General features: G+C 32.2%; 1 protein-coding gene across 1 annotated transcript in view; it reads left to right on the forward strand.

The window, feature by feature from the left end:
- Positions 1 to 280: 280 nt before the first annotated feature.
- Positions 281 to 25,926, forward strand: part of LOC128552034 (uncharacterized) — a gene marked incomplete at its 3' end in the record, with an annotated part of 34,238 nt that continues 8,592 nt past the window's right edge. The window contains 1 exon segment of the mRNA XM_053533031.1: positions 281 to 436.

Below are 25,926 nucleotides of genomic sequence, written 5' to 3' on the forward strand. Positions count from 1 at the left end.
CAGCGAACGGACACCACCGACGCCACCCGAAGAGTTACACGATAATCAACGAGTGACCACGAAGCGATAAAAGAGAGACGCTTATCTTTTTTCTATCGTATCCCTACTGAATTATGACTGATTGATATTACACTATACGGACAATGAGTGTGAATTACGATTTTGTACTGCAACGTGGTTATTTGATAAAATAAAATAAAATGGTTATGACAGAACCAGTAGAAATATACAAATAGTACAAATACTGCGTAAATTAACGAAAACGTCCGAAAATGTTGGCGAAGATTAATGAGTGCAAGATCAATACTTACGGACAATATCGTCTATATCATTAACGTTATGGGTTTTGAAAAATTAAAATAGAAATGTAAAAACCCAAGCGTTACCATAATTAGATTTATGACATTCTTTTGGATATGTTCTAACGTCTTTTCAAGTAAGTAACAAACTTAATCTTTTAACAGCTTTTATTCTTAAAATTAAGCAATAAAACACAACGTATTTTTGATAATATTTAATTCGATAATTTTAACTTATATTGCTAGTAAAGACATTCGAAGAGCCGGGGCCGCTTCGTTTCATTCAACCTGCCTATCACATGACGGCAAGAAAATAACTCAAATTATATATCTACACATTTCCAAAATTTACCTACCTTTCCCAGCCAACGGACCTCGTGAAAGTTTAGGATATGCTGTTAGCATAACACGGTTGTACCCGGACAGTGCCCGGAAGCCAGACATACTTACAATGACATAACTTTTGCCAATCCATTTCAAAAGTATAAATTTGGTGTGGTCCTTTTAGACATTTGTGAATTAATCCGATACCGAATACGAATCATACTTCATGGTGTCTCAAACCATTGAGGGCTATAAAAACTAAAAAGAAGGAATGTGTTTACAATTTTTATTCCAGCTGTTTACGACGACAAACATGAGCGGCATATATTTTAACTATACTGTAAAACACAATTCTCTGATGTCAACACAACTATCCTATGACTTTATAATTTTTAAGTTCTCCAATCGCACGCTCTGCTAGTATCTTATACATTTTGATACATCTGTTTAATTTAACACACTTGAGGCGCATATTTTCTTCTGTTCTGCTGCAGTGTAAGGGGACATAAGGGGGTCACCGTTCGGATAAATTTTGTCAGCCAGCAGAACACAGTTTCCTAGAGAAGAATGATCGGTGCAAATTTGAGCGATTAAAGTAAACTGTTGTGGATCATTCTGATGTCCCAAAAAGCCGCTTTCATCATATCGAATGTTTCCGGAAACGTTGACTATGAATGGCGTGGAAGCTTCAATATCCGGAATAATACTGCTTCTGTGTCTCGGATTCGGGCCTACAGATTTCGTATGAAGTATCATCTATTGCACCGACAGCGTCTGGTAGTTTAATCCATGTCTCGCACATAGATCTCCATTCAACAATTGATGGCCAGTAAATGTAAGACTCAAGATTGTCATTAAAAATAGGAACAAGAGCCACATGATGGCCAACATGTTGCAAGTTGTGTAAGACCGTAACCAAAGCATGAACAGCATAATTCTGTTGCGGCTAGATAACTTATGTTCTTTGTCAACATTCAATGAAATGATATTTTTAAGTTGAATTAATGTCTCTGGTGTTGCACCGGTAAGTTGATAAAAAAAAAAAGATTTGATGCAAACATGGGAAAAAAATATCTCCCCCCTTCATAGGTATAACGTTCACCAAATAGTCGTATTTACATCATTGGGGGGGGGGGGGGGGGGGGGGGGGGGGGGGGGGGGGGGGGGGGGGGGGCATCTGCACGGGGCTGTAAGTAAAAATAACTGTTGAGTTTTCCCGTAATAACCCCCGCTTTCACAACGTTTACCTTTTTTACAAGTGTAGATCATGATCACCGCCCAAACTGTGCAGTCTGATCTTTATCTGCATTGTTCGCCATCAGTCAGTACTTTTGGTTAGCACCCTTTAAAAACTTAATAATATGTCCAAATTTTAAAAAGACAATTCATTATAAAATTTGAAGGGCCAGGGGTTAAAAATTTTTAAATTTTATAGTAATTGTGTCCCCTGTGACCCAAAAAAATGGACTTTTTCGAAGGCTATTTCAACAGTGTGGTTTTAATCAAATTTATTTTACAGCTTTGATTTTATAACTTAAAAATCTGCACATTTAAAGCAAAATACTTTTTTTTAAAATACATTCAAATTTTTTACCAATTGTCAATCTTTTGATGGAAAACCCCCTTCACAAAATGTAGTGAAAAAAAAAAAAAAACAATTTAAAGTTTTAACACTACAGTTTATAACCCCATTTCTTTTTTTGGTCCTAATGTTTTTCCCAAGATCTTAATCTTTTCACTTTGAAGAACAATAGATATTTTTGTTTAATGAACAAATTTCCAGAATTTGTAAAATTATACACCAAAAATGTCCCTTCACCTTTTTCAGTAGTTTAGTGTCAGATTTCTATATTCTTTAAATAAAAAGTTTTTACATAGGCCCCCCCCTTCCAAGTATATCTTGCAGCTTGTTCCTTTCAATGGGAGATACATTGATTCAAAAAGATCCAGGAGGAGGTACATCAATCTGAAAAGGAATTGTTTTTTCTATGTTATATACAGTACACTATCACAAATTTTATTTTTGTTATGCATTTATGGAGCGAATTTCCTTTTTGTTTTTTGTTTCAATATGATTCAATTTTGCCATAGCATTTCAGTCATGTAATGGTGTTCAGTCAACCTATCAAGTGTTCCTGCATTCTTTACTAGAAATGACTTGTACTCACAGACAACTTCCCATTGTAAATGAGTAAGAAATGTTGGACAAATGACTTCAGACATGTTCTTCTCTCAAAATGTTAAAGATATTGCATGCATAGCCAAAGGATCAAACTCACAACTTTTCTTGATTCATAGTCTAGTGCTTTATATTCTAAGCTAGGCATGCAAATTATCATTAGTGAAAGTTTCAAACCAAAACCAATACTTGGTCAAGATCAGACTGATCCATTTCAAATGTTTGTAAATGAAGTGCCTCCATTCAGGGTATCAATTTGGTTTCTGTATATTTTGCAAGCATGATTTTATTTATTGTTCTCCTTTATTTCCTTTTGAGTAAAATTAAAATCTAGCATGGTTTTAAATTATAATAGAGTTTGAAAATTTGGGAAACATTGAGACTAATTTAGTCAATACAACTAACTTGAAAACGGGCCAAAACAATACACAACTGCTTATTTCCCATCATTTTTTTGAAAGTTGGGAAAGGTCCTAGAACAATCAGAATGTTTTCCCACTTCATTAGATCTTTTTAAATCACACAAGCTCAACCCAACCCTTGTATAACTGAGGATTTTATCAGCAGGTGGACCTGATATAAATTTTATAAAATTGTTTTAAACCAGGGGGTTTAATATACTTATTCCATTTTAAGAGGAAATCGTCTTTAAATTTCAAAAAATTTTGATAATATAAAAAATTTTAAACACAAGCCCCTGACCCTTTGGGTATAAAAGTCAATTGTTTTGGATGCAGTACAAACCTTAAAATTATTAGCTAAAAATTTTTGAACTACAAGAATCTAATAAAATGTATGTGGGTGTGTAAAAATTTAAACCACATATAAAATATATAAACATTAAAATTAAAAGCAACTTTGAAACTATGCATTGAAAATGAACTTTAAAACCATTATAAAAACTGTGACATTTCGGGGGTCCCTTTAAAATTGAAAAGTTTTTTCTTTCATAAAGATTTTAAAAAACAATAAATATATAATTTTTTTAAGCATTTTTTTGGGAAATTTTCATATGCGTCTCTATTTAGATCTAAAATAACAGAAGTGTCCAGAAAAAGAAGGAAAAACTTTAATTCAAATTTTTCTACTGTTTGGAAATTTCCCATCATAAATGTATTATACGTCATACAAAACTTCAAACTTTGTTTCAAAATATATTGTTCCCTGCTTTTTCCCAAAAATGTTTCTATATAGCCCTGTTAAGTTATGATAAATTAAAAACCTTTCAACTTTTTAAAAAACAGGAAAAGCTGGGCCTATATATGCCCCTGTAGTTTGCATTTTAAAGTGAGACTAATGTTTACTATTGTTAACATAAAAAATTTTGGTTTTTCAGGTTTTGGGGGGGTGAAAGTGCTGCAAAAATGAATTAAAAAAAAAATGGAAACATTTCAAATGAAAGTGAAAGAGATATAAAAAGTAGGATCATGTAAAGCCTTGAGACCCCCCAGTAAATTTTCATAAAGGAAATTATCCTGACAGCCAAAATTTTCATAGCCAATACCCCAAAAAGCAGATATTTTCTATAAAAGTCCCCTTGTTTGGTTATGTTTATGTTTGTTTTTGTCTTAAAACATGTATTAATTTACCAATTCTACCTTGAATGTAAATCTTTTTTTTCAAACACATTTTTTTTCTCTAAATTTTTGTTTTTTTTGTGTGTCAAACTATTATTAGGATCGGGTTAATGAAATCTAATTAAAACTTTTATATTTTTGAAAAATTGCATTTTTTTTCTTTTTGACACCCTTCCTACTTTCACTTTCTTTTTGCATTTTAAAAAAAAATATCGATAAGGTTTTGCAGCACTTTAAACCACAGAGTACCTGGCGAAAATACTTTAACACAAAAATTTAAATTTATAATATGCGAAATGAAAAAATCTTTTGAAAAAAAAGTTTGAGTCTTCTACCAAAAAAAAGTGAGTATTTTGAACAAATTGGTTGTTCAAAGTTTGAAAGCCTACTGTACAGTACAGTAGGAAAGCATAGCTATTTATGTTTCCCGAAATCATTTATATGAAACATAATTGCAATAATTAAATGTGAATCACAAAACAATGTATACTTCGGTGCCTAAAATTTTTCCCATAATTTTTGTCCGATAACATAAAATTTAGTGTGACAAAATATGGGTTGTTTACCTAACCCAAAATTTGGGAAAAAAAACAACAATATGAGTAGTTACCCTCGACGTGTGTTTGATTGGTTAAAAAATGAAGGTTTTAAACTGATTAATTATAATATGAAAAAAACACTGCATACCCCCTTTTACAAACTACAATTTTGGGTTATCCCGAACTGTAATGTTGTTTATGAAATTTCAACGTATTTTTTCAATTTTAAAAAATAATTCCAGCCCCCCAAATATCCTCGTGTTCTGGGAAATTCCGGGCTTCTTGGGTGTTTGGCCCCCTTTTGTCTTAAAAAATTCGGCTAGCTGAGAAAATTACGACTGAGAAAAAGTTTTTGGAAGCCAACTTGGAATTTCTAGCTGGACAAATTTTCAGCAATTTGAGAAAAATTTTTTTGCTGAGAAAAATTTTCACTTTGAGAACGTTAGTGAAAACGGGGCCAGGACGGTTGTGAATCGAAGGATGCTATTTGACCCCTCCTAGCCCGGGGGCATCAAAACTGTAATTAAATTTAAAAATTTTAAAAATTGCAGTTTTTTATTACTCTTTACTCTTAAAAATTCAGTTCATGTTAGACGAAACATTTAAAAAGAAGATTGGCCGAAAAGAACATATAGTAAAACTGGCCTGCGTTTTCCTTTTGCAAAATTACAATCTCGAACACGAGTTTTTCGTCGCATTATTTACATCTTTTTTGGTTTATCTTTAAAAAAACATAAAATAAGGTTTTTCATATCTACTTCGTATCTTGAAATTTGTTTAAATTATTCCCAAAACTTTAAAAAAATGCCTTACCGTTTAAACTCCGTTTTCCCAAATCCCATACTAAATGAAAACACATAAAAATTATAGATCATAGGGGATCGCCAGTATATGTACCCTACATAAAAAGGCGCTTTGAAATGTAAAAAAACAAAACAAACCCTAAATTTTAAATCAATTACAACCCCCGTTGACAATAGTAATTAATCGTCGCCGAGCAATAAATATCAGTCTTATACTTTTCGTCGGGAGTTCGTTTTCCCGTACCCTTAGAATAGTATTTTAAAAAATGTATTTAATTTCTTTATTTCTTTTTTCAATACGATTCAACGAAAACAACACAGTTTTGTTAATCTAGTACTAACTTGTTCACTAACTTATATATGTTACTGTTAACACGTAATCATGTTTATATTATAAGATTCTTTCACTGGTTGTAGGTGCAGATCGGAATATCCGGCCTCGAGGGAACTGTTTAGGCGGTAGAGGGCTCCCTGCCGAGTTACGCCTAAAACAGTTACCGAGAGCCGGATTCCATCTGCACCTATAACCAGTGACAGAATCTTTTTTCTTGCATACCGATTTCAATAAACATTAATAAAATAAAATCAATCGAAAGGCTTTCTTTTTAGAACTATTTCTTATAGCATTTGTATTTACACAAAGCGCGGGAACCAACGTCCGTAAACAGGAAGGACGTCATGACGTTTCAAAACAAAAAAAACGTTTAGTTCCGGTTTTGTTTTATCAGTTGCACCGTAACGTTATGGAGTTTTGATAAAATAACGTGATTTGAATCGAGAAATATACTATCAGGAACCAATAGGAACTATCAAGGTATTGAATTTTTATTCCATTTTTTTAAATAAAAAATAAAATACTACATAAATCTTCTACATATATGTAGTTCGTAATACGTCATTTACAGCACCCCGGGGTGCACCCCGGGGTGTAAGATGGATTTTTCCAGCACCGGTAAAAATACCGGAAATCCCCGTCTGGTATACAAGAAACTCTTCATCTTTAATATGATCTAATGTTTTTGAGGCTTTCGTAAATTAATTAGAAACCGGAGAGAGAAAAAAACTTACACAAAAGTATATTAATTAAAAAAAATGCAAAATAAAAAATGACGGATGCAAGGTCCGAACCATCAAAACTGCCCACTACAAGATGTCAATCCACTCAACCTACTGCGCCAAGCCAACTGTGAACTTACTTCCAATATATTCTGTTTTAAAAGAGATTGCTAAGTACTGATTGTTTACTTACATGTTGCTAAAAATAAAAACGCCATAATACTGTGCGGTACTTATAATAAGGCGCTTTGAAATGTAAACAAACAAAACAATAGCATAAATTTAAGTCAATACACAACGTTTACGCTGCAAATAGTAATTACTCGTTGGCCGGGCGGTATTGGTATCCGTCTAATACTTTTTCGTCGGGAGTTCGATTCCCAGACCCGTAAAAAATATTTTGAAAACTGTATTTAAATTTCTTATTTTTAAATAACGATTCAACGAAAACAACACAAGTTTGTTAATCTAGTACTAACTTGTTCACTAACTTACATATGTCACTTTTAACACGTGGTCATGTTTGAATACCTTCATCTTATATATGATCTAATGTTTTTTAGGCTTTCGTAAATTAATTAGAAATCCGAGAAAACAAAACAAACTCACACAAAGTATGTAAATAAAATGCAAAATAATAATAAAAAAATACAATTACGGATGCAATGTCCGAGCCACCAAAACTACAAAATGATTATAGGTCTATCCACTCAACCTACTGCGCCGTCAAGTCAACTATTGATCTTACTACTAATATCTTTTGTTTAAAAGAGATTGCTAAGTACTAATTGTTTATTTTCATGTTGCTTAAAATAAAAACGCCATAATACTGTGCGGTACTTATAACTTTAGTCTATCATGTTAAAATTTGAAATGCACGTGGTGATATTTATATAGTCCCAAACGATATGTTTGGCCAGACGAAATAACTTAAGTATTTGTTGTTTTATTGAACACATAAAAAATAAATTCAGGACCTATTATATTTAAAAAAATTTCAATTCTTAATTTAGCTACGCTGCTCAAAACGATGAAGAAAGTCGATTGGGAATATCGAAAGAAGAAACCTTCTCTTTGCTTCTGGCGTATCGTGCGCATCCAACAAGATCACGGGGGAGGAACTGTTACACGAGACTCGGTTGTGGAGGATATAATGTTACAGATTTAGGATGCTACTGTTACAGTATTCCTCGATAACGTTACAGCATTCGCAGGATAATAATAGCTGTCGGTGTTTTGTTTGCCAAAGAAATAGTAAAGATTTATCTCTTTTTTTTGCAAAAATAAAGATTTTATTTCTAGATCAATTATATGCACGTCTGTTGAGACATGGCTTAACCTGCGAAACACAGTATATTGGTGTCAATCAAGCATTTTATGGCAAAATTCGAAATTTTGATAGAAAATTATCTAAACGAAATTGATTAAAAGATATTCCAACCGTATTTCATGTTCATTTGCATTGATTAAAACCCTCTTCAGGCATGTACTTATAATTTACGAGGTAGAAAAATTACTGTCGGTCTAATTTTCGTGGGTTTTATAGAATGTTGCAGTTTGAAGGATATGTTACAGTTGTGGGATGCTGCTTCTGAATGGGTTAAAAATTAGGATGATACTCTTTTTCTTCTTCAGGATTCTGTTGTTAGATGTAAATACTGCTAAACAACATTTATTTTGTCATTTGAGGCAGTCAGACATTTACTAAAGAGTCGTTGCTGTTACGACGTTTAAAAACACAGGAAAGAAAAACTAGAACATTCCACCTAACGAGAGAAGATGTCGGTTGTGATATGTCAAGAATCACATACGATGAACATTGATGATACAAGTTATGCAGAGCAAATCTTTTATCCCTCCTTCATGCAAATTTACCAATCTTTTGAACAATCTCTAAATACATCGGTTGTTATTTTTTTTCATAACTTCAAAATAAATCAGCGATATCGAGAAATGGTCTGAGTGTTTCTTTATTTATATTCACATAGATTACTTTCGTTCAAATCTAAGAAGACAAGATAGATAGATAGATTCTTTACTATGGTTATAAGGTAACTCCTAATTTTTGAACAACCCGAATTTAATGTGCTCGTGCTCGCGTTTACACAATACCAGATGGTGGGCATTACAGTCCGCACAGTCCTGAAAAGCACTTGACACCGGCATACATAAAAAGACAAAGACGCATATTTTTTAGATGAAAATCCTGAAACATTATACATTTTAACTATGAATTGCGTATAAAATCTTCTGTTAAATGATATAGGATCCTAACTGTGACCAAACAGATCCAATGCTTCAGATTAGCCAATTTAATTGTGCATGCTTGCCAGATCTTCATTGCGCAGATGCATATCTGCTTGTAGGCAGCTACGCGCCTGCAAGCAGACTATGATTCGATGGTTGTTCCAACAGTAAATACGTATACATGTTCAAAAAAAATAGAATCTTTTGTTTTTTTTTTTAAAAAGTTTCATTGCACATGTGCGAGTTGTCGTTAGAAAAACCAATTAATTTTTAAATTCTCCATTACCGATTCCGAGAGGAATTTTCTTTTAAGCAGTAACTGAAATTGTTGTTAAAGGGCACGCATTCCAAGCTTTCTGAAGCCAGGACACATTGTTTGCTAGCATAGTACATGTAGCATAAACAGGTACTATTTACAAAAGATCAGCCTATTAAAATGCAAACGACTATTCAATGCGAAATTTGGGGATTATGGTAATATATACACTGGATAATAGAACACTAGCTTTCCATGTTTATTCATTTTGTTTTTACATAGATGTGATTAGAATTTTGAAATTGGTAAAAAAATGCACTTGGTATAATATATTTTTTACATCTTACAAAAAAAATCCGCATAATTCATGATATCTAAATTTTATTTACTATCCTGGTATTGCATATTTCAAAATGTAGTCAAAAAGTATCATCCTAAACCTGTAACATATCCAGAAGTAGCAACTGTAACATATCCAGCTAAACTGTAACATTTTATAAAACCACGAAAAATTAGACCCACAGTGATTTTTCTACCTCGTATCATACGTCCATGCCTAAAGAGGGTTTTTATCGATGCAAATGAACATAAAATATGGGGTTGAATATATTTAATCAACTTTTTTAGTTTAATTTTCTATCAAAATTTCGAATTTTTTCATTTAACGTTTGATGACATCATATACTGTGTTCGCAAGTTAAACCAGCCCAACAGACAGATCACATCCCCAAATGCGTAACGTTATCCAGGAATACTGTAAAAGTAGCATCCTAAATCTGTAACATGATATCCTCCACAACCGAGTCTCGTGTAACAGTTCCTCCCCGTGAAGATGGAATAACGTCATTGATGACATCAAATAAAATCTTGACCGTTTTCCACAAGTGAGAGAATTGTACAACTCCGCAACTATTCAACAGCTAAATGATCGGTTGTCGGTATTTAAAAACTTGCAAAACTGATGTCAACATGAAATATTGAAGATCAAGATCTAAGGTACAATATTTCAAAAACATTTTTATTTAAATACGGAAAGATACATGGAGGAACTTGTAGGGAAAATTTAAGTTAAAACAAATATGGGAAAGTGTTAATTGTTGTATTCAGATATTTTATCATATACGACAGTTCAAACTCGGTAAATTAATATATGACTTCTCAAATAAACTCTTACATTAACAAAATTTTTATCACATATTGACGTCGCTGGGGTGAATAAAGCCATTAAATAAAAATGATAATACACTAGTGTAATAAAGCTTTGACGTCGACGTCGTTTATAGTATAGGAGACGTTGGTCAAATTGACTTGTTTATATAGTAAAAGAAAGTAAAAATTTTGATGTTTCGATAGAAAAGGCTGACTTGGCAGAGCCTCACATTTTATTATTTTATTCAACTCGTTTAATAAATTCAATATGAAAAGACACTCCTGTAATATCCTCTATGTATTTACTTTCAAAAAGACACAGTTTATACATTCGCTTTCTTCGGTTTTTGCAATTCTGGACATGATGATAGAAAAATTTTAGCTAAAACATTTTTTATTCTGTAGAAATCACCGCTAACAGCAAAATAACTGTACAATTGTCGCTTGATTTAATTTTAAATGCATAAACCGAAGGTTTTTTAGTGCGACCGAGACGCGTGAGTCGTACTTAGCCCTTGCGCGTCGCTGGCGACAGCGCGATGATGACAGCATTGTTGACTTTACAATATTTCGAGATTATTTTTCAAAATTTGAAAGCGCTTAAACTTACAGATCTCTGAAGAATGTTCATTTTATTTTATACTCATTTTTGTTTTGACAAAGATGGACGACCATAAAATTGGGGTTTATTTGTGCAAATGATTTTTGCAGAGGCGAGGTTGAAAACATCCGTGAAAACGGAAGGCGTCTAGTGCGTAATGCACCTCGGGCAAGCGAGCCTAGGCGATACAATGGTACAGTAACAAGCCCCAGCACTTGACCAAGAAAATAACGCAGATCACGAAAATCATTATCGCCAAGTAGATAGTGTCCAGGCTGCTCCTGCTGATAGAGTAGAACGCCGTGATGCAACTGTTGCAGCTCTCTCTGACAATGATTCGGCAGACGATGAGCGAGAGCCCCTGAGGCGACGACGTCGCCTTCCTGAGCTAATAAGGGGAAAAACGTGAATGTTAACAAGTTTTGAAAAAGAAATTACCAAAACTGATTCGAGAAATTTTGGGATATCTTCTAGCGATTCAGAGTGACTTTTTTCTGGGGGGAAAATTATTTTCCTTATCGCTTGTACACATTAGTAATAAATTTAGAAAATGCTTCATTGCTTTAATGAGTTTCATGCCTTCCTGTAACATAATTTCGGTTGTATTCGGCAGTCATTTCACTTAATTGGCGTTCCTTACTCGTTCTCTGAAAAAAATGAAAACCTGAAAATGAAAGCATCACAGATAAAAAATTTCCGTAAGAAAAATAACCCCCAGTTCACATAGCACGTGTCCTGGCCCCGCTTTCACTAACGTTCTCAAGTCAAAATCTCAGCTCAAGTCTGAGAAAAATCTCAACTTTGATTCTCAGCCTGAGATTTTTCTCAGATTGGCTTTCACTAAAAATTTCTCAGTAAAATCTCAACTTACGCGCTGAGATTTTTCTCAGATTTCTTGAGTCAAGGGTTGGGCTGTCTCAGAGCTTTTCTCAAAGAAACAAAATGGCGACTTTTCGACAATACAATGTACATCGCCGCCGCAGTCGGTGCTATTTTCACGTTGAGTTCACCAGCATGGCAAGGATGACAACAAACTTCGTCAGAGACGGTAATTTCTTAATTTCAAGGGAAGTAATCCAAGTAAAACTAATATGGCCGATTGTTGCTAGGGACACTGTTTACGCTTTTAAAACACATGCAGCAATTAATTTACCACAATAACAATATTTTCAAACTTTTTTACTGTTTCTAAAATGTTTCTTTCTCGTCTTGAATGCTACACAACTTTGAAGAAAATATTATATTAAGTACGATAGACGTTTTACTGTGCCTATGTTTCGTACCAAAAACGCTCGTACCGAGATATACTGACTTGTGCAGTAACGTCCCGAAAAGTCCTTATTCTTAGCGCACAACAAAATTGTGAAATTTCGTTTCACAACCTGGGGGTTATTTTCGAGGGGTGATAAAAATGAACAGTAAGTGGTTGGCTCAAAGCCGGGACCCCTTGTTTACAGGGTGTGCGCATTATCAACTGAACTAACCAGCTGCTGAAACAATTTCCCCTTTGTGGTAATCAAGTCCTATACCATAATAAACTCCCCTGCTATATAAAAGTCGTCCTTTAGTTTATAAAACAGTCACAGTCCAATGTTGTGCACCTAGTTAATTGAACAGATTGAGTAATTTGTGCAATCAGTCTACTGTAGGGATCAATTTTGGGGACCCTCTCATAGAGGACTAGTACTCTACCAACTAAGCTAACCTATTGCTTAAACAAATCTCCACTTTGTAGTAATCAAGTCCTGTTGCCTCAAAGGCCTCAGTAGCTGAGTGGTAGATGACCCACCACTTCAGTGGGATATTGTAGGTTCAGTCTCTAGCCATGTCAAGTGATAAAAGTTATTACATAATGGCATGATGTTACATACGGCTCTATACACCAGCTTGTTTATAAGTAATTACTCATTAATAAGCATTTGGAAATATTTTGTTCTGCATTTTGCAGTGCTGTTAACTGTTAACAGCTATACTTTAGATATTTCACATTTAGCAAACTTGTGGCAAATAGCATGATGTAATTGAATATGCAGACAAACTGATTGACACAAAGACAATGAAAAATATTTAAGTTCTAATAATTTATTAATGTTAACAGAAATTTTTATAAGTTGACAACAGTTTTATTAATTTATAAATAAATATGGCATTTCATAATTTGATCTAAAATATTGGTTGAACATTTAAAGTACAGTATTTTTCAACTCTTTCCAAAAATATCAGAAAATCTTAACTCTATGCTATTGATAAAATTTATATTACCAGTAAGTTGTTAGATTTCAGTATGATTTACAATAATTTTAAGTAAAATTTTATATTTCAATGTCTTTGTCTTTCAGAAAAAATTTGATTTTTTTTAAAAAGAACTTTGAAATGCCAACGTGTACGGGGTTTTTCATTTCTTTTAAAAATTTTTCATTTCTTTTCAGTTCACTTTTTTTCCTTATGTTTTGACCAATTTGTGGGTTTCTCTTAGATGGTTCCTGGAAACACGTTGGGCCCAAAAAATTAAATGGGACGAAACAAAACTGACAAAGGGGTTGAAAAAACCCAATCAGGCATTTTATAAAAACAAAGATAAAAATAAAAAATGTTTTAAAAAATCCAAAAAACATTTTTAAAATTTTGCTTTAAATTTTTAAAATTTAAATCTGATTTTCAGGTGTGTTTTAGGCGGTTTTCAATTAAATGCCCAAAGTTTAAAAATTTAGTTTAATATTTAAGTGCTATTGCCCCCCTATTTCCAAAAGGGGTGAAAATTGTGGAAAAAATTAAAATGCTCACTTTTTCCCATAATTATTTAAAACCAAAAGTAGATGGTTTTGTAGGTTAAAAGAATTCCCAAATCGGGGTCAAAAAAAGAGAAAACATTAGAAATGACTAATTTCTAACAAATTATCAAAAAATACAGGGTGGTTTTTAAAGTAAACGCTTAAGGCCCTACCCATAAAAATTTTTATACAAAAAAAACCCCCTTTTGCAAGAAATTTCCCAAAAATAGAATGTTTATCATTGGTTGAAAACATAATTACTTTCAATGAGACATAAATTTTTTCTGACAAGCCAAAAAGGGGTTAATCAATAAAAAGATTTAAAATTTTCAAAAATTTTTCACCCATGCAACTTTGCAAAAAAATGCGATAAAAAAAATTTCGAAAACAAGAAATTAAATTGTCTTATGCCCTAAAAAAAAAACGTGGCGGGCAAAAATTTAAATTTTAATTTAAACAAAGTAATCCCTTAAACAAGTATATCTTCGCTTTATTTTTTTTTTTTTTGTTTTTTTTTTAAAAATTTAAGCTTTTTCTTCTCCTCACCTTTTTTTTTTTAATTCGTTCGTTTTTAAAGTTTTTTTGGGGCAAAATACTTTACCAAATTCAATGTAGTCAAACAAATGTTGAAAATTTCGTAAGGGGCCTTAAAGCGTTTTAACCCTTATCATGCTTAATGGTTGGTCCTATTTTTGCGCAAGTGTGTCATTTTGCCTGCAAAACCAGCAGTCTGTCTTGTTTGCACTGTTCAATTCATCATATCTTTTTGGGTTTAGCCCCCCTTTTAAACTTAATAAACGTCCAAATTGTAAAAGGACAATTCAAAAGAAAATTTAGCAAGGCCCAAAGGGTTACAGTTTATTAAATTATATAGAAAATTGTTCCCTGTCACCCAAAAAAGGTGCTTTTACTAAAAGGTATTTTCAACAGTGCTTTTTAATAAGCTTTTTTGAAATAGTTTTTGATTTTTTAGTAACTTAAAGTCTGCATTTAAAAAAAAATACTTTTTTCTAAATACATTATTTCTTACCATATGTCAATTTTGTGTGGAACCCTCTTCAAAAAAATTGTAAAAAAAAACAAAAACTTTAAAAAAGTTGAACACTACAGTTTCAAAACCCCATTTTTTTCTTGAGTCCTAAGTTTTCTAAATCTTTTTCTTTTCAGCTTTGAAGACCAATATACTATTTTTGTTTAATAAATCAACTTTTCGAATCTTGATAAAAGTTTTTAAACAAAAAAAAATGCCTGTGCACCTTTCCATATTTAGTGTCGATTTCTTATATTCTTTAAAATGAATGTTTTTTACTACCCCCCCTTTTCCACATTTCCCTTTGCAGCGTTCCCTTTCAACATGGCCAGTAATTGTTTTCAAATCAGGAGGAGGTCATCAATCTAAAAGGAATTTTTTTTTTTTGTTAAAATTCGACACTATCACAAATTTTTTTTTTGTTTTGTTTTTATGGGAAATTTTCCCCTTTTTTCGTTCCAAAATGATAATTTTGCCTATATTTAGTCTTGAAAGGTGTTCATTTAACTATCAATTTTCCCCGCATTCTTTATAGAAATGATTGTATCACAACAATTTTCCCCTTTGTAAGAGTAAGAAATGTTGGAAAAATGACTTCAGACTGTTCTTTTTCAAAATTTTAAAAAAGATATTGCGGCAGCCAAAAGGGACAAACTTAAAACTTTTTCTTGATTCATATTTAAGTCTTTTTTAGGGCTAGGAGAAAATTTTATCATAAGTGAAGTTTCAACCCAAAACCCAATTGAATACTTGTCAAAATCAGAATCCATTTAAAATTTGTAATAAAGGCCTCCATTGGGGTATAAATTTTGTTTTGATATTTTGAAAAGCATGATTTTTTTTATTGTTCTCCTTTTTTTCCTTTTGATAAAATTAAAACTAGAGGGTCTGTTAAGTAGATTTTGAAAATTTTTGGGAAAATTGAGAAACTAGTAATCTCTAACTTGAAATACAGGCCAGCACCAAAACCTACTGCCTTCTTTTCAGTTTTTTTGACATTTTGGTGAATGGCCCCTGAACAACTAGAATGGTTTACCCACGTTTTTTGCATCTTTTAAATCAGACATGCCCCGCCTTGTTAAGCTGGGAATTTTCATAAAAGGGCCCCTGGACCGATTTAATTATATAAAATTGTCTGTCCCAGGTTTTAAAATTTCCCTTTTTTTTTATAAAAAGGGAATATCAATTTTTAAAATTACACAAAGATTTTTTATAATTAGAAAATCTTAAATAATTGGCCTTTATGAACAAGATAAATGGTTACGGGGTGTGACATAAGCTTATAATTATCTACATAAATTTGTATCTACAAGAATCTTAAAAAAATTTGTTGGGTTTTGTGGGTTTTTATAACCACATAAAAATATAAAAAACTTTAAAAAAATTAAATAGCTACTTTGAAACTAGCTTTCACACAATGAAATTTAACCATTATCAAATCTGTGACATTTCAGGGATGCATTACATTGAAATTGTTTTCTTTCTTAATGTTTTTTCAAAAAAAACAAAAAAACTTTTTTTAGCTTTTATTGAAGAATTTTTTTTCTGTCTCTATTTGACTACAATATACAGAATTTAAAAAAAAGAAGGAAAGTTCCAAAAAAATTATATCTACGTTTTAAAACCCCCATCAAAAAAAGAAAAACTGTCATCAAATTTAAAATTTGTTTTAAAAAAAATATTTTTTTTTCCCCTGCTTGTGTAAAAAAAATAGGTTTTTAATAGCCCCTTCTCATTTTAAAATGATTATTACAACCTGCAACTTTTAAAAACAGGAATAAGCTGGGCCTTTTTACACCTGTGTTGTATCTAAAGTGAGACTAATGTTTATACTTTTGTCTAACATAACTTTTGGGTTTTTCAGGAATTGGGGGGTGAAAAGGCGCAAAAAATGTAATTTAAAAAATGGAATACATTTCAAACTGAAGTGAAATTTGAATGAAAAGTGATCAGGACAGTAAAGCCTTTGAGCCCCCCTCATGTAAATTTTCAAAAAGGGAAATTAACCTGCAGCCCAAAATTCATAGCAATTCCAAGTAGCAATACTTTTTAAAGGTACCTTTTTTGGTTTACTTTGTTTTTTTTCTTAAACATTTTACCTCTTAACTGTCCACATTCTACCTTGTAACTTTTTTTTTTTACAAACACAATTTTTTCTGTAATTTTGTTTTTGTTGTGTGTCTAACATACTATATAGGTACTCTGCTTAATGAAATCTAATCAACTTTTATATTTTTTGAAATATTGCATTTTTTTTTTCATTTTGACAGCCTCTACCTATTTTTCACTTTCATTTGCATTTTCAAAAAAAAATGTACATGGTTTGCAGCACTTTCAACTCACAGAGTACCTGGCGAATACGTTAGACACAGAATTAATTTATAATCATGACAGAAATGACAAATGTTTTTTTAAAAAGAAGCTGATATCTTTACAAAATAGAATGTGAGTATTTGTGAACAAATTGTATTGTTCAAAGTTTGAAATGCCTACAGTAGAGAATGCATAGCTATATTTATGTCCCTGCAATCATGAATACACTAAATATTGCAGTAATTAATATGTACATCATAAAACAATGTATACTTACGGCTGCATATCTGATTCCCATAAACATATACCCGATAACATAAAATTGTCACACGTAGTGTAACAACATATGGCTGTGTTTACCTAATCCCATATTTGGTAAAGAAAACACATGCAATATGACGTAGTATAGTAGTACCCTCGACTGTGTGTTTGATTGGTTCAAAAGTGACAGGTTTGAAGCTGATTAATTATAATATTGAAAATACACTCCCATAACCTTTTTTCAAACATACAATTTGGATATTATCCCGAAACTGTACATGTGTTTATGAACATTTCTCAACGCTTCATTTCGTCTCAATAAATGAAATAAATCCACTGCCCCAACTATGCACTCGTGTTCGTGGGAAAGTTCACGCGGCTCTTGGATGTTTGGCCGCTTATGTCTTAAAAAATTACGGCCCAGCTGAGAAAAATCTCAAGACTTGAGAAAAAGTTTAGAGAAAGCCAACTTGAGAATTTCTCAGCTGAGACAATTTTCTCAGACAATTCTGAGACAATCTGAGCTGAAAATTTTCTCACTCTGAGAACGTTAGTGAAAGCGGGGCCTGGCCCCGCTTTCGCTAACGTTCTCAAGTCAAAATCTCAGCTCAAGTCTGAGAAAAATCTCAACTTTGATTCTCAGCCTGAGATTTTGCTCAGATTGGCTTTCACTAAAAATTTTCTCAGTAAAATCTCAACTTACGCGCTGAGATTTTTCTCAGATTTCTTGAGTCAAGGGTTGGGCTGTCTCAGAGCTTTTCTCAAAGAAACAAAATGGCGATTTTCGACAATACAATGTACGCCGCCGCCGTAGTCGGTGCCATTTCACGTTGAGTTCACCAGCATGGCATGGATGACAACAAACTTCGTCAGAGACGGTAATTTCTTAATTTCAAGGGAAGTAATTCAAGTAAACTAATATGGCCGATTGTTGCAAAGGACACTGTTTACGTTTTTTAAAACACTTGCAGCAATTAACTTACCACAATAAACAACATTTTCAAACTTTTTACTTTTTTCTAAAATGTTTCTTTCTCGTCTTGAATGCTGCACAACTTTGAAGAAAATATTATTTTAAGTACTATAGACGTTTTACTGTGCCTAGTTTGTCCCAAAAAAACGCTCGTACCGAGAATACTGACTTGTGCAGTAACGTCCCTAGAAGTTTTAAATTCTTAGCGCACAACAAAATTGTGAAATTTCGTTTCACAACTTGGGGGTTATTTTCCAGGGGTGATAAAAATGAACAGTAAGTGGGTTTGGGTCAAAGCCGGGACCCCTTGTTTACAGGGTGTGCGCACTATCAACTGAACTAACCAGGTCGAAACAATTTCCCCTTTGTGGTAATCAAGTCCTATTTCATAATAAAAATCACCTGCTATATAAAAGTCGTCCTTTAGTTTATAAAACAGTCGCAGTCCCAAAGTTGTGCACCCAGTTAATGAACAGATTGATAAAAAATGTGCAATTTAGTTTACTGTAGGGCTCAATCTTGGGGACCTCTCATAGAGGACTAGTATCTACCAACTAAGCTAAACCCATTGCTTTAAACAAATCTCCACTTTGTAGTAACAAGTCCTGTTGCCTCATAGGCCTCAGTAGCTAATGGTAGATGACCCACCATTCGTGGGATATTGTAGGTTCCCGTCTCTAGCCATGTCAAGTGATAAAGTTATTACATAATGGCACGATGTTACATACGGCTCTATACACCCGCTTGTTTTTTAAGTTTAAATTTCTCTAATAAGCATTTGGAAATATTTTGTTTCTGCATTTGGGAGTGCTGTTAAACTGTTAACAGCTATACTTCAATATTTCACATTTAGCAAACTTGTGGCAATAGCATGATGTAATTGAATAAACAGAAAAACTGATGGACACAAAGACAATGAAAAATATTTAAGTTCTAATAATTTTTTAATTTTTAACAAAATTTTAAGTTGACAACGTTTTATTAATTTATAAATAAAAATTGGCATTTTCAAATTTTGATCTAAAATATTGGTTGAACATTTATAAGTACAGTATTTTTCAACTCTTTTCCAAAAATGTCAGAAAATCTTAACTCTATGCTATTGATAAAATTTATATTACCAGTAAGTTGTTAGATTTCAGTATGATTTACAATAATTTAAGTAAAATTTTATATTTCACTGTCATTGTATTCTCAGATAAATTTGTTTTTTTTAAAAAACTTTGAAATTCCAAACGTGTACAGGTTTTCATTTCTTTTATATTTTCATTTTACTGTTCCAGTTCACTTTGTTCCTTTGAACATGTTTATTTAATTACCTTCTGTTCACATGTTTAAATTTATGTTGTTGATCAAGTTGATGGTGTTTCTCTTACGATGAGTCCTGGAAACACTGTATGGGTCACAAAATTAAATTGGGACGAAACACACCTGACAACAGATGTTGATAAAACCAATCAGTTGCATTATAACCAACTGAAGATAAAAATAAGAAAATGTTATAACTTAAAATCCAAAAACATTTTTAAAAACTTTGCATGTATTTTCAAATTTATCTGATTTTCGGTGGTCTAAGGCTGTTTTCATTCAAATGAGAAGTTTAAAAATTAGTTTAATAGTTAAATGTGCTATTGCCTCCCTATTTTCCCTATAGGAGTGCATTGTGATGAAACAATGTTAAAATGCTCACTATTCCAATAATTAGTTAACCAATAATAGTAGATGGTTTTGTAGTTAACAAGAACTGCCTCTCAGGGTCAATTAAAAGAGAAAACATTAGAAATGACTTAATTACATAACAAATTATCAAAATACAGGGTGGGTTTTTAAAGTAAACAGCTTAAAGGCCCACACCATGTAAATTTCATACTAAAAAAACCTCCTTTATGCAAGAAACTTTCCAAAAAAATTAATGTTTATCAGTTTGTTAGAAAACTACTTACATATACTTTCAATGATACACATGAATTTTATACTGCACAAGCCAAAAAAAGGGGGTTAATCAATAAAAACTGATTTTAATATTTTCAGTAATATTTTCACCCATGCCAATCTTTGACACATAAAATGCGATAATTAAAATTCGAAAACAAGAAATTAATGTGTCTTTTCGTTTCCTAACAAACAACGTGGCAGCCACATTTTAAATTTAATGTAAACAAAGAAATGCCTTCAACAATGTATTTCTATCGGCTATATTGTTGTTGTTTTTTTTTTAAATAATTAAGCTTTTTCTTCTCTCTCACCTTATTTTAATTCAGTTCAGTTTTATAAAGTGTTTTAGGGCAAATTACTTATATCCAATCAATGTAGTAAACAAATGTTTGCAATATCAGCTGAATGGCTCATGCAGTTTTAACCCTTAGCATGTTGTACATGGCTGGTCCTACCTTTGCGACAAGTGTAGATCATGATCAGTCTGATCTTTATCTGCACTGTTCACCATTCAGTCAGTATCTTTTTGGTTAGCACCCCTTTTAACACTTAATAATATTGTCCAAATTGTAAAACGGACAAGTTCATTATAGAAAATTTTGCAAGGTCCTAAGGGTTACAGTTATATTAAATTATATAGCTAATTGTGTCCCCTGTGCACCCAAAAAAGTGTGCCATTTACATGAAGGCTAGTTTTCAACAGTGTCTTTTTAATCAATATTTATTGTAAATAGCTTGATTTTTTATGTAACTTAAAGTCTGCACATTTAAAGCAAAAAACTTCTTTTCATAAAACTTTCATCTATTCTTACCAAATGTCACATCTTGTGATGGAACCTCTTTCACAAAATATAGTGGAAAAAAAAAAAAAAAAACAAATTTTAAAAGTTGAACCTACAGTTTCATAACCCCATTACTTTTCTTGAGTCCTAATGTTTTCCTAAAGATCTTAATCTTTTCAGCTTGAAGACACAATATTTTGACTATTTTTGTTTAACAAATCAACTTCTCAGAATCTTGATGAAAGTCTATACACACAATAAATGTCCCCCGTGCAACCTTTTCAGTAGTTTAGTGTCAGTTTTTTTATATTCTTAAATAGAATTTTTTTACATAGGCCCCATTTCCACAGTATATCTTGCAGCTTGTTCCTTTCACATGGCAGATATATTTTATTCAAAGGGGATAATCAGGGGGAGGTACCCTCAATCTGAAAAGGATTTTTTTTTCTATGTTATATACAGACACTATCACAAATTTTATTTTTGTTTGCATTTATGGAGAGAAATTCTTCTTTTTGTTTTTTGTTTCAATATGATTCAATTTGCCATTTGTATTTCAGTCATGTAATGGTGTTCAGTTAACCTATCAAGTGTTCCTGCATTCTTTACTAGAAATGACTTGTACTCACAGACAACTTCCATTGTAAAAAAAGTAAGAAATGTTGGAAAAAATGACTTCAGACCCTGTTCTTCGCTCAAACTGTTAAAAGATATTGCATGCATAGCCAAAGGATCAAACTTACAACTTTTCTTGATTCATAGTCTAGTGATTTTATTCTGACTAGGCATGCAAATTATCATAAGTGAAAGTTCAAACCAAAACCAATACTTGGTCAAAATCAGACTGATCCATTTCAAATGTTTGTAAATAAAGTGCCTCCATTCGGGTATCATTTGGTTTCTGTATATTTTGCAAGCATGATTTAACTTTTTGTGTTCTCCTTTATTTCCTTTTGAGTAAAATTAAAATCTAGCATGGTCTGAATTATAGTAGGTTGCAAATTAGGAAACATGGACTAACTTAGTCAAAACATAATATACTTGAAATCACAGGCCAGACCACCTACACATACTGCCTTCAGTTTCAGTGTTTTGACATGTTGGTGAATGGGCCTAGAACAACTCAGAATGGATTATCCACTGTCAATAGCATCGTTTGAATCAGCACATAACTCAAGCCTGACCTCTGTTAAGCTGAGAATCTTCATCAACAGGCTGTGAAACCCTTATATAAATTATATAAAATTGCTCTGTAACCAGGTTCAATATTTCCTTATTCCATTTATAAGAAGGAATATCAATCTTTGAATTTCACAAAAATTTTTATAATATAGAAAATCTTAAACACTAAGTCTGAGCCTTAGGTATACAAGATCAATGGTTTTCTGGGTGAAATGTACATAAACTTATAATTATTAGCTACATAAATTTGATATCTACAAAAATCTTAATAAAATTGTGTGTGGTGTGTATTATATAAACCACATATAAAAAAATATAAAAAATTTTAAAATTTAAAAAAAGCATACTTTGGGAAAATTATGCATTCATCACAATGAACATTTAAAACCATTATCAAATTCTGGGACATTTCAGAGATGCCTTACAACTGAAAAAGCTTTTTCTTTCATAATGATTTTCAAAAAAAGAACCCCAACATATTTAAGCATTTTATTGAGGGAAATTTTTTATTCTGTCTCTATTTAGATCTACAATATAGAGAAGTGTACAGAAAAAGAAGGGAAAAAGCTTCAATATACAAATATATATTTTTACTGATTGGAAATTTCCAAACATAAAATGCTATTATACGTCATTCAGATTTTCCAAACTTCTGTTTCAAAAAAAAATTTTGTTTTTTCCATGCTTGTGTCAAAAAATAGGTTTTATATAGTCCTGTCTCAAGTTATGATATATTACAAACCTGCAACATTAAAAACAGGAATAAGCTAGGCCTATAATGAAAACCTGTAGTTTGTATCTCAAGTGGACTAATGTTTATACTTTTGTCTAACATAACATATTGGTTTTTTTCAGGAAGTCTGGGGGGTGAAAGTGCTGCAACAATGTAATTTAAAAAAAATGGAATACATTTCAAACTGAAAGTGAAAGTAGAAATGAAAAGTAGATCTAGGATCATGTAAAGCCTTTGAGACCCCCTCATGTAAATTTTCATAAATGGAAATTATAAACCCGACAGACCAATAATATTCCAAAGCCTTTTACACAAGTAGCAGGGTACTTTCTATAAAGGTCCCTTGTTTGGTTATACTTTGTATTTTGTCTTAACACAGTACCTCTTAACTGTCCACTTCTACCTTGTAGAAATGTCAAACTTTTTTTTTTTTTTTTTTACAACACATTTTTTTCTGTAAATTTGTTTTTGTTGTGTGTCTAACATACTTATCTAGGTACTTGGTTAATGAAATCTATCAACTGTTATATTTTTTTAAAAATTGCATTTTTTTTTATTTTGACAGCTCTACCTACTTTCACTTTCATTTTGCATTTCAAAAAAAATGTACATGGTTTGCAGCACTTTCAATCACAGAGTACCTGGCGAAATACGTTAGACACGAATTAATTTAAATCATGACAGAAATGGGCAAAATGCTTTTAAAAAAGAAGCTTGATTCTTCTACAAAATAGAATGTGAGTATTGTGACAAATTGTGTGTGTTCAAAGTTTGAAATGCCTACAGTAGAGGAAAAGCATAGCTATATTTATGTCCCTGCAATCTTAATACACTAATTGCAGTAATTAATATGTACATCTAAAACAATGTATACTTACGGCTGCATATTGATTCCCCTAAAACATATGCCCGATAAAATAAAAAATTTTCACACGTAGTGTAACAACATATGGCTGTGTTTACCTAATCCCATATTTGGGAAAAAAAACACAGCAATATTACGTAGTAGTAGTAGTACCCTCGACTGTGTGTTTGATTGGTTCAAAAGTGACAGGTTTGAAACTGATTAATTATAAAAATTGAAAATACACTGCCATACCTTTGTACAAACATACAATTTGGATTATCCCGAAACTGTCACGTTTGTTTATGAACATTTCTCAACGCTTCATTTCGTCTCAATAAAGAATAAATCCACTGCCCCCAACTATGCACTCGTGTTCGTGGGAAAGTTCACGCGGCTCCTTGGATGTTTGGCCGCTTATGTCTTAAAAAAATACGGCTCAGCTGAGAAAAATCTCAAGACTTGGAAAAAGTTTAGCGAAAGCCAACTTGAGAAATTTCCTAGCTGAGACAATTCTCAGACTATTCTGAGAAAATCTTGAGCTGGGAATTTTCTCACTTTGAGAACGTTAGTGAAAGCGGGGCCTGAAAACATATTACATCAATGGCTTGGCCTTATTGACAAAAATGTTTTGAAATGCCTCCAACAGCAGTAGACTACAACACGCCATGTACCCGGATAATCCTAACTCTGTTCAGCGACCCTAACTCAGTGCCAACATGGCTGACAGAAAGACGATGTATGTGGTTAATTTCCTTGTCTTTTTTCGTGTTTTTATGAGTATGCAATGTTAGCGTAAAACTTTTGATAGTCATAATATCCTGTATTGATAACATGTTTTGCGTATTAAATATTTCAATTGAAATGTCACATTATGTGGCTGGAATTCATTAAAATGTACTCAAAAAAGTCTTCAAAATGAACATGTTTTATGTTTCTTACTGTTTTAAAGTACCAGAAATTGCAGTAAGACCTTACTTATTAAATGTATTAGTTCCATAAATATCTCTTTGACAATGTTTAACAGTATCAAAGTTTGAAATCGATTTTTATAGCTTAAAAATTCTATTGATTATAAGGTGGGTTTAAATTTGCGGATAATTCCTAACTGGTATAGGAAACAGCGCTGGATAAATGCGAACTAGAATGGATAAACACCTGACAAAACGAAAACTGCTGTTCGTCTGTGCTTTTTTATGGACTGCTGATGCTCGAAGTTCTTTGATCTACCCACCCCTGCAGGGATGTGGGATTCCTATGTCCAACTTATCCGACTCGTGATTTTTGCCGGCGGACAAGTGCATTTTTCATTCTGTGTGTCCGCGGACAAGCATACGTTTTCAGGTATAAAATGAGAAAACATAAAATATCATTTAGATTGTGTGTTGCTTCAAGTGTATGGAGGTGATAAAGATAATGGGTTCTTTGACTAGGTCTCGCGCACACTGTAACTCGGTGACTATGATAAAATATCAGAGAAGATTTAGATACAAGAACATTTATTTAACGTCGGAAAAGTATAAACATATAATGCTAGCTTAAAGCTATTTTCCGACAAACACATGTAAATAAGCTCAACATAAGTAAAACAGCTGTAATAAAATGCAAATATGTTAAAGCACATTAAAGCAAATAAAGCATCTCGCTCTAAGTAGATAGAAACAAATCACAAATTATCACATACATGTTACAGCGCATTAAAACAAAAAAGCACATATGTACTAGCAAATAAAACGAAAAAGTAATTTACCACATACAGATTTAGCACATTTAAAGCAGCATAAAAAAAATTAGCTGACACTACACAAAAATAAGAAGAGTCACATTTTACAACATGCATTTAAAAAAAAAAACAGCATAAAGAAGAAGAAACCATATACATGCTAAAGGGAACATAAGAACTACTTAAAGTAGCTGAAGAAAAATATTTGCATCATCAGCATATAGCATTCTGTAACTAAAACTAAAAAAAAAGGAAAACAAGGGTTACACACAGAGAACTAAAAGGACATTTAAAGACATTAGAAACGTAAACAACTTAAAAAAGTATTATGACAAGTTTGTAAGCAGAA

This window comes from Mercenaria mercenaria, unplaced genomic scaffold (genome assembly GCF_021730395.1).
Source record: "Mercenaria mercenaria strain notata unplaced genomic scaffold, MADL_Memer_1 contig_1962, whole genome shotgun sequence".
Classification (NCBI taxonomy): Eukaryota; Metazoa; Mollusca; class Bivalvia; order Venerida; family Veneridae; genus Mercenaria; species Mercenaria mercenaria.